The 9,073-nt window shown below is 32.4% G+C and overlaps 1 long non-coding RNA gene across 1 annotated transcript; it reads left to right on the forward strand.

Moving 5' to 3' along the window:
• The first annotated feature begins 573 nt into the window (after positions 1-573).
• Positions 574-9,073, forward strand: LOC126738021 (uncharacterized). The gene is made up of 3 exons (XR_007661189.1): positions 574-720; positions 4,229-4,774; positions 4,837-9,073. It is a non-coding gene; the product is annotated as an uncharacterized LOC126738021 (long non-coding RNA).

Raw genomic sequence — 9,073 nt, forward strand, 5'->3', positions numbered from 1 at the left:
TATTACGTAAAAAAAGTACGTTGAAGTGCAAACAAAACGGGACAAGACGAACAGGTCCAAACATATTTTCAATTTTACTCTTAAAAAAAATTATATCCAAAATTGCATTATATCATTTAATCTTATAGCTCTAACGCTCTTAATCTGAAACATTTTTTTCGTTTCTCTCAAAGTGGACATGTCCCTTTTTGAATAAACGTTCTTAATTTATTCTGTAAAGTTGTCGTTATGTGATATGGTGATATAAGTTTGAAAAGTTAGAAAACACATACAAAACCACATCCGTTATATGGTTGTTTGTACGTAATATGTGATTTCCTGTTTATTTAATTTGCCTTTTCTATATCGCGCAATGTGGTTTTCTGGTTTACTACCTACAATAATATCTAGCTGGATTTACATTAACGGACCAAATATATCTCAACTATCAAGTTTTCATGTGAATGCATAGGCGAATATGCTAATGTTTTTATGGCTTACTAGTATAAATCCACTCAATTATTATGTTGTACTGATAACAAACCCATATAAAAAGAGTTCAAACAGATTACCCTTAGAGAGTCACTTTATTAGTTTACAGAGTACGTTCTATTCAATTTCAAAATAGTGATATGTCAAGTGTGTATTTATTATATTGTTATGCCATAATTTAGAAGTAGCAGAACTTAAAGTGTTTACCGATTAGAATTATGAACACAACCTGCTGAAAGCATGCTCCAAGTAAGGGTTTCTATTATATTTAATATTTTCCAGACCAACATTTGGCCAGTCAGAATGGCAGAAAGGCTAAATAAAGGCGGTAAAATCAAATTTTATTTGATAAGGAATCTCATTAGTCTTTTTTAATCGCAATATCTAAAAAGCACCATTTAAAAATTTTTTTCCAGTAAATTTTTTGAGAAAAATATGTACCGAATAATGTGGATAAATTTAAAAAATGCAGCCTGTTTATGTTTATATAATATGTTGCTACAAGTAAGATAAAATTTGCGCCACAATTTGTAAAAAAAAAGGGCGACGCAACATTGTTGTAAAAAATCCAAAGCCATTTTTTACAGTGTAAAAACTAGCCATTTATAGTACAAGCTCAGATCAGCATTAATAAGTTGTGCCAACTCATGTTCATTTCCTCCTGTATATACAAGAACCGTATCATCCACAAACTCAAAATATCGAGCTCGCAGGTTGGTACACCCCAAACTCAAAACGTACAAAATAATATATAATGGCCCTAATACAGAACCTTAAGGAACTCCATACCTGTTTGAAGAGAATTCACTAGCTACACCCTCCCAGGAAACATAGTAGCTCTAAATTAGATTTAAAAGGAGGTTTCTAAATCCAATAAGCCTTTAACTTTTTTAACAAAATATCGAAACTTACTACGTCAAAGGCCTTCTGTAAGTCAATGAATACCACAACTACAATTTCCCTCCTATCTAGGGAATTTGAGAAATAGCTAATAAAATCAAATGTTGCCACGAGAGTGCTGCTATTTTTAATGTATTTTTGTTTATAAAAGACGTGATTATTTTTTTAATAATTTTTTCTAGTATTTTTGATAGGATATTAACAACAGTAATGGGTCTTTAGTTATTCGTCTGATCTTTGTCACCGGATTTAAATATTGGAGTAATTTTATTCTTTTTTAATTCATTGGGATTCACACCAGTATTCAAGACATTATTTATTAATTTTGTAATGATATTTATAATATAATCTTTTAAATTAATTATGTCCAACACTGTTATCCCATCCTCGCCCGGAGAACAATTTGGCTTTAATCCCATGATAGTTTTAGAAACCTCATCACAACTGGTTGCTGCAACATTCAACATACTATCACTACAATCAACTTCATCGAATACAATTTCATTATCAATATGTTGACTCTGGCTAATAAGTTCATTAACAATATTCTCTCCGACTCGTGAAAAATGTTTATTTAGACAATTGACAATATCCTTTTTTTCTTCAATAATTGTTCTATTTACGTTTAAAGAATTAATTTGAGTGTTGTTTGATTTATTTAAAAAAAAATTGTGTTTGTTTCTTTTGGCTGATGCCTGCATGTTCCCATTCTTTACGAAAATACTGATTTTTTAATGTTTTTATTTTATTTTTGATTCTACGAAATTCTTGATCATAAAACATATTACCAGGATTTGTTATTTTTCTTTTGTATATAAAGTCACGTTTTTTTATCATTTCTAGCACCTCCTCATTGATTCATGAATTATTTTCCCTTAACCTAAGTACATTATAGCGTTGAGCTTCATTTTTTGATTTCTGGATCAGCTCGGTCAGTTCCTGAAGCGACGATATGTATAGAAACAGGTAGTCGGACTGACAGTGTCTTTGTTTTTGTTACAAGACGACGTTTCGGTCGGTAAGTATCTCCGACCGTTACCTAAACTAAAGCAATTTCCTATTCTGCAGGCTTATATATGATTAGTGGGAAGAGAGCGTCTGCTAGAAGAGGTCTCCATATGTTGGGAACATCCACAATGGGTAGACTGAAAACGCCCTGGTTTTGCATCATGTAGGCAGCTTCCAGAAATTCCTTTTTCGCTAGTGTGATTCTTTCCTTAGGATTTTTGTTTCAGACCAGTGAATATTATGGCCGTTTATCCAAGCATGTTCAGCAATGCCTGATCTGGCTACTTCTAGATTCTGGCTTTGTTTTGGAAACAGAACTTCTTATTGTATTGCCAGGTCTAAAGGCGGTTTTTAGATTAAACTTCTTAGCAATTCGTCGCATTTTCTCGGATGTATCTTTTATATAGGGGATTGCGAGAAACCCAGTTGATTCATCCTCTTGCTTGGTCCTGGTTTCCTTCGCCATCGACCTCTGAATAGTTTTCTGGATAAGTTTTTTGGGATAGCCATTCTGCTGCAGATCTTTATTAAGAAGTATTAGTTCCGCCTTAAAGTCTGCATCGTTATTGCAGATGGTTACAGCTCGGTTGTACAGAGACCTGATGATTCCAACTTTAGTCGAACCAGAGTGATTGGAATCAAAGTGTAGGTATTGTCCAGTATGTGTGGGCTTTCGATACACAGACGTTCTTATAATGCCATTTGTATTCATAGAACATCTAAGAATGGCAGCGTTGAATTGTTCTCCGTCTCCATCGTGAATTTGATACTTGGCACCATGTTGTTCAGGTGGTGTAAGAAGCCCTGAAGTTTATCTTCTCCTTTATCCCAGATAATAAATGTATCATCAACGTATCGCAGCCACATCTTTGGCTTTTGTCGTGAGGTGCTGATTACCCGTTTCTTAAACCATTCCATATATATGTTGGCTACCACCGGAGACAGCGATGATCCCATAGGCAGACCCTCATCCTGATCGTAAAACCTATCTTTCACTTGAAAATAGGAATTACATAGGCAGACCTCCAAAATTTTTTTCACTTATCCGAGTGGAAGCTTGGTTCGAGACGGAAGTGACGTATCTTTACTCAGTTTATCCCGGATAATGTTCAGGGAATCTCCAATCGGGACATTGGTGTTTGACTTTCCACGTCAAAGCTAACCATTCTATCTTCTGGTCCGATGTTGATAGGTCGAAGTAGATCCACAAAATGACTGGAGTTCTTAACGTATGTATCAGTATTCCCTTGGAGTCCACCGAAACGTCGTGTGGTACCAAAAACAAAGACAATGTCAGTCCGACTACCTAAAATGTTTCTACATTACCATTGTCTACCACTTTCAAAAACGATGATATGTATACATTTTGAACATTTTGTTTAAATTTATACATACATTTTTTATAATCAACTGTACTAATCATATGATTTACCTTTGGTTTATATATTTTGCTGTCATAATTTATATAAAATAATAATTTATTGTGATCAGAAAAAGAACAAGAATCAACATGTTTTCGACTGAATGTGAACTGATATCTGACAATAGTATGACTATGCTTTGTCACTCGCACTTTCATATAAAATTCCATTATTTATTTTAAAGTTATTTTGAATTAATAAGTTTTTATAGTTAGTGACCAATGCAGAGCTCTCCAACAAGTCAATATTAATATCACCAACAATAACATGCTTTTTAGGATATTTTATTGCAATTTTCTCTAAATCTTTTAAGAACTCTATGATAAAATAAAACTCGCACACCTATGAATCGCTTAAGACTTCGTGAAAACTTTAACATCACCAAGTGGCTTATAAATTATTATTTAAATAATTTTATTTCCTTTCAGATAGTTTTCAGTCTTCAGCATATAAGCACCGAGCGCATCTTATGCCTATGGATATAAACCATAAACAAATTTAAAAAATCAATAGCGTCAATAGTTGTTAATTTTTCTAATTTAAACCAAAAAATAATACTTCCTATATGGCGCTTAACCAGTGGATCAAGTAATCAAAGAAAAAACGGCTTTCGGCTACTAGATTGTAGTAGAATTGGATGAATAATAATATTTCTACAGAAACGGTTTACAAGCTTAATGACAACGTCAGAAATCAACGAGCTATTAACCAAGAAAGGTTGCTTAATATACGTTTTATTGGACCGAAATGGTTTAGAAATAATGGAAAGGTTAATTAGAAAAGAGCAAGAGAAAATGGATGAAGCCTTGGTAAAAACTACCCAGACATTGTTCATTCCAAATACAAACAAGAAAACAAAATATTTTTAAAATCGAAAAAGAAATAAACGTATAATTTATCAACGACTACGCAATACTTCCATTTTATATTTACTTAAATCGTGAGGTCAACAAATTAATTTCACTTAGAAAAAAGTAAGTTCCTTTTTATTATAAAATTATATTTTAATTTTAATTCTTTTTTGTGTCTTTGGTAGCAGGCTTGAAAGAGGCATCATAAGTTTGGGGCATTTTGAACTTCACCAGCCTTTAGAGGAAGCTCATCATCGAAATTCTAAAGACGGTGTATGCTATTAAGGTAAATTTGAAGTTGGAGAAATTAGGGGAATAGCTTTAGTTGATTTTTTTTCGTTAAGCAGTAGTTAAGCAAGTATTGAAGGATTTATATTAAGATTTGATAGACTTATAAGCTTTATATTGTTTTTTATATGCCTGGTACACAATAGCCTAAGTCAAAAGTTGAGCAAGAAACTCCTCGCTATTGCCCCTTGAATAATAAAAATGAAAAAAAAAAACGGATAAATAAAAAAATAAACAAATTTATTTAATAGGTAATAAATACATTAAAGCACCAAACTAAAAAGTATATAACGTAACTTATATTTAATAAAACTATACAAACTTTGCTTGGCCAACATCAAATCATTTTTGCCTCTGTGTTTATCTATAAAGCCTGGGAGTTGGAAGTATTATTTTAATTTGATTTAAATGAACTATTAAAATGTAAGGTGCATTTGGAGAAATAAAAGCGACCTTGGAGCTTTTACGACACAATGATATTTTATATTTCCCTTTTTCGTCTTTTTAAATATCTGGCCTATGTAACAAATACACTCCACTTGAGGTGGGACTCTCCAATTTCACCAGAGTATATCTATCAGTTATGGAAATTCGTGTAACAACCCGAAAAAGATCTTAAATGAGATTGTTGTTTTGTGTTTCCTTAATATTTTCTTTCATCAGGGTATATGTTGATATTTCCCATTATTTTCACTCGATATTTAATTTTTTATGATATGGATAGAATATCTAGTAGAATGTTTATTTAATGGGTAATAACTCTCTACACACTATGTTATTTATATTGCTTGTACTCATATTATTAATATTTCTGGAATAAGTACCAACTACATAATTTTGAGAACTGTTTTTTGGCTGCAAAACATTTGAAGTAGAAAATCTTCGTAGGAATATACAGGGTGTTCTCTCCATACGCAGTCTTGTGGTTTAAACGCACATCTTGCATAACTATTAACTTTATCATTGCATTTTTTAAGCATAACAAACAAAGTTTAACAGACTTTAAAAAATCCCATTATTTTGTAAAAAAATTTGCGAGAAACCTATTTTTTGAGGAAATTATTTTGTGTCACTGTCAGATATTTGTCTACCTGCTTTGCAGTGTAAAGGTAATGAAGGTTACGAGGTGCAGAAAAAGCAAACTTTTTCATCAGAAAAACGTATTTTAAATAGGTTTCTCGCAAAATAATGGGATTTTTTAAAGTCTGTTAACTTAAACTTCACTTGTTCCAAGTTTCAATCCTATCGATTAAATAGAACAGGTTCTGACGTTGAAAATATTACACGTAAAACCCTATGACCCGAGATTAAAAAAAATGCACTGTATAGTTCAGTTCAGAGATCTATTAGAATCTTTGATGTGCCGCGAATAGTCCGTGTGCCGGTGATGATTGTATTGTCACATGTCATGCATCTTTAAATCGCAAAATTTTATGTGGAAAGAGTCAGAAAGTAATATTCTAAGCGATATTTAATAATCCCATTAAATAAATAAATGTTTTAAGCATTTTTTTAAGAATTTATACATTTGATTCGTAAAATTTGAATACATGCGCCCACGTACTGTTTTGTTAGACGTCTGACCTCAGTCACAGCCACTTAAGCGTGAAAAGTTGCACAGGTCCGGTCTTAAAATTTATTTGTATTTAGGTTTAGTTTTATTAAGCTAGAAATTCAGGATAGTTGATAGCAAGATAATATTTAATTTAACTATAAGATTTAAGTACATAAAATCAGCTAAATGAACCATCAGAATTATCTGAGTCTAAATCACCGTCCAGATCACTCTTATTATTTTCACCACAAATATTATTGTCATTTCATTTGCCAGATTTTCCTGCCTATTCTTCCAGGGTCGAAACATTTTAAGGTCTTTAAGTATAATATCAAAACAAATCCACAAACACAAATAAAAAAACACACTTCCTCACAGTAAAAACTGCAAACAATTTGGACGAATACAGGCCAAATTCTAAATTCTCCACTTTCATAAACGTGTAAAAAGCAAAACCAGCAAAACACATAAAATAATAACCTCACATGAGCCCCCTTCCAACTATTAAAGGCGATAGACCCATCCTTAAAGATCTCTTTAAAAACACCACGAAAGTAATACAAAAACAGCCTAAAAATTTATCTAGGTATGGCCCCGTAATCCTCAAAATCAGTGGGATAGAGAGAGATACACAATTACTTGCACAGCCTAAAGTAGGAATCGCCAGATCGCAGGTGTTTTATCTTTGTTTAATAGACTAGCTAAAAGGAGGTGACAAGTCTGGGAGTGTTTAAAATGATTTGTAAAATACTTGTATTTTAGTCCGCGGTCAATTTTTTCATATTATTTTCTTGTGATATTATTTTCTTTTTAAAAATTGACATTTTCGAAAGAAAAATAAAAAATGGTGTAAAATATGGGGTTTTACGTATATTTAAAATGATTTCATAGATAAATTATATAAAATTTTGCCATTTAAACATGTATATCATGCGACAATAAATACGACATAGACGCAGGGCCTACTTAGTGCGGCATCTGCAACACATCAAAGATTCTATAGTCGGATTACCGAACAGATCGACTAAATGATGTGCGCGAAATATAGGCCCGCCCATCGATGCAACCTTGGCAGATTTAGACGAGGAGAATTATGCCTACTTATTTTAAATTATTTTACCGTACAGCTTTGCTTTGTAAGCAGCTTTTTTTAAAATATAATACGGTCGCCTGTAAAATGGGTCCAAACCGATTTTGAGGCTGTGCCAGGTTATAATATAATAATCCCTTTTAAGTATTTTGTTATGCAAAGTTAAGTTAATATATTGGAGTTTATCGAAAATAATGCAAAATTATGTTTACTATGTGAATACCGAATTTCATAACCATAGGCCTACTTTGATTTTTACAAATTTCAATCTCTAATAATTAAATATGAATAAAAAAATTAATTGGTACACAAAACGTAAAAATCAAAGTAGGTCTATGGTTATGAAATGCGGTATTCGGGCATAATTTTGCATTCTAAACAACCTCTTTTACTTATAAAATTTAAAAAATGTTCGTATCAAGGCAAGCTTGATTTTTATTTTTTAATCAAGCAGGGCTGGATGCCAAACGGTCAAATTTTAACCACAACATTTTTTGTCATTTTCACATATAAACTCGCTCATCCTGGGAGACACTGTATATTAAAAATATTTATTACCTGCTGCTTCTGCTGCAAACTGGACTTTTTGCACTTTGTTGTATGCTGGATGCTCGTTATCACATGTTTTATATATGTTCATAATCACTTCCTTTTAACAATGGTCAAATGTTTTCGTACTCTTTTCTTGGGGGGTGAAAATAGGGGTGTACGTGGCGCGTCAGCCATTATTTGTTAACAAACAAATTAACAAAAAAATAAACACAATCTGAACTTTTCAATATTGCGAGGATTCAAATATTCGAATAGCAGAAAATTCAACCAAAACGATCTAAAGCCGCTCGACTAATAAAATTAAATAAAACCCCAAGTCATGAACAATATCGAGGCTCTAGGCCACACCTCCGGCGCAGAACGATCACGTGACTACTCTATCTGTTCGGTAACCCAAGTATAATAGATTTCTGAACTGGACTTTAACCTTCTAATGATTTTCGATTTTTCTCCAAATACCATATTAAAACAATAATAACATAATTTTTTAACATATTTTACACCGAGAAAAAGACGTGTAAAAAGTGTAAAAACGCGGGTGGTGATGACTTGTCCCCATGTAATTCTTATAGAGTTCCGGGGGGAGGTGAGGTGCGGAGAGGTGTGCCGTGCTGTGATTTGTCAGAATTTTGTTGGCGGGAAGTAAAGAATGCAAATAAGCAGCAGCCGGTTAATATGCAAATGGTTTAAACAAAGTCAAACTGAACAGTTTGACTTTGTTCCTGTGATTTTAATAACCTATGTTTTTTTCCTAACATTCTCTGCAACTTTACTAATTTTACACTTAACATGTTTCTTTTTATTAGACAGAATCATTATGGATGTTAAAGGTTATTTTTACCGACCTGTATTTATTCTGTTTACTTGTTATTACCTTAACTTTAGAAATATATCTAACTATTATTTCGTTACGACTTTGGCTTTTATATATTTTATA

This window comes from Anthonomus grandis, chromosome 6 (assembly GCF_022605725.1).
Source record: "Anthonomus grandis grandis chromosome 6, icAntGran1.3, whole genome shotgun sequence".
In the NCBI taxonomy this organism is placed as follows: Eukaryota; Metazoa; Arthropoda; class Insecta; order Coleoptera; family Curculionidae; genus Anthonomus; species Anthonomus grandis.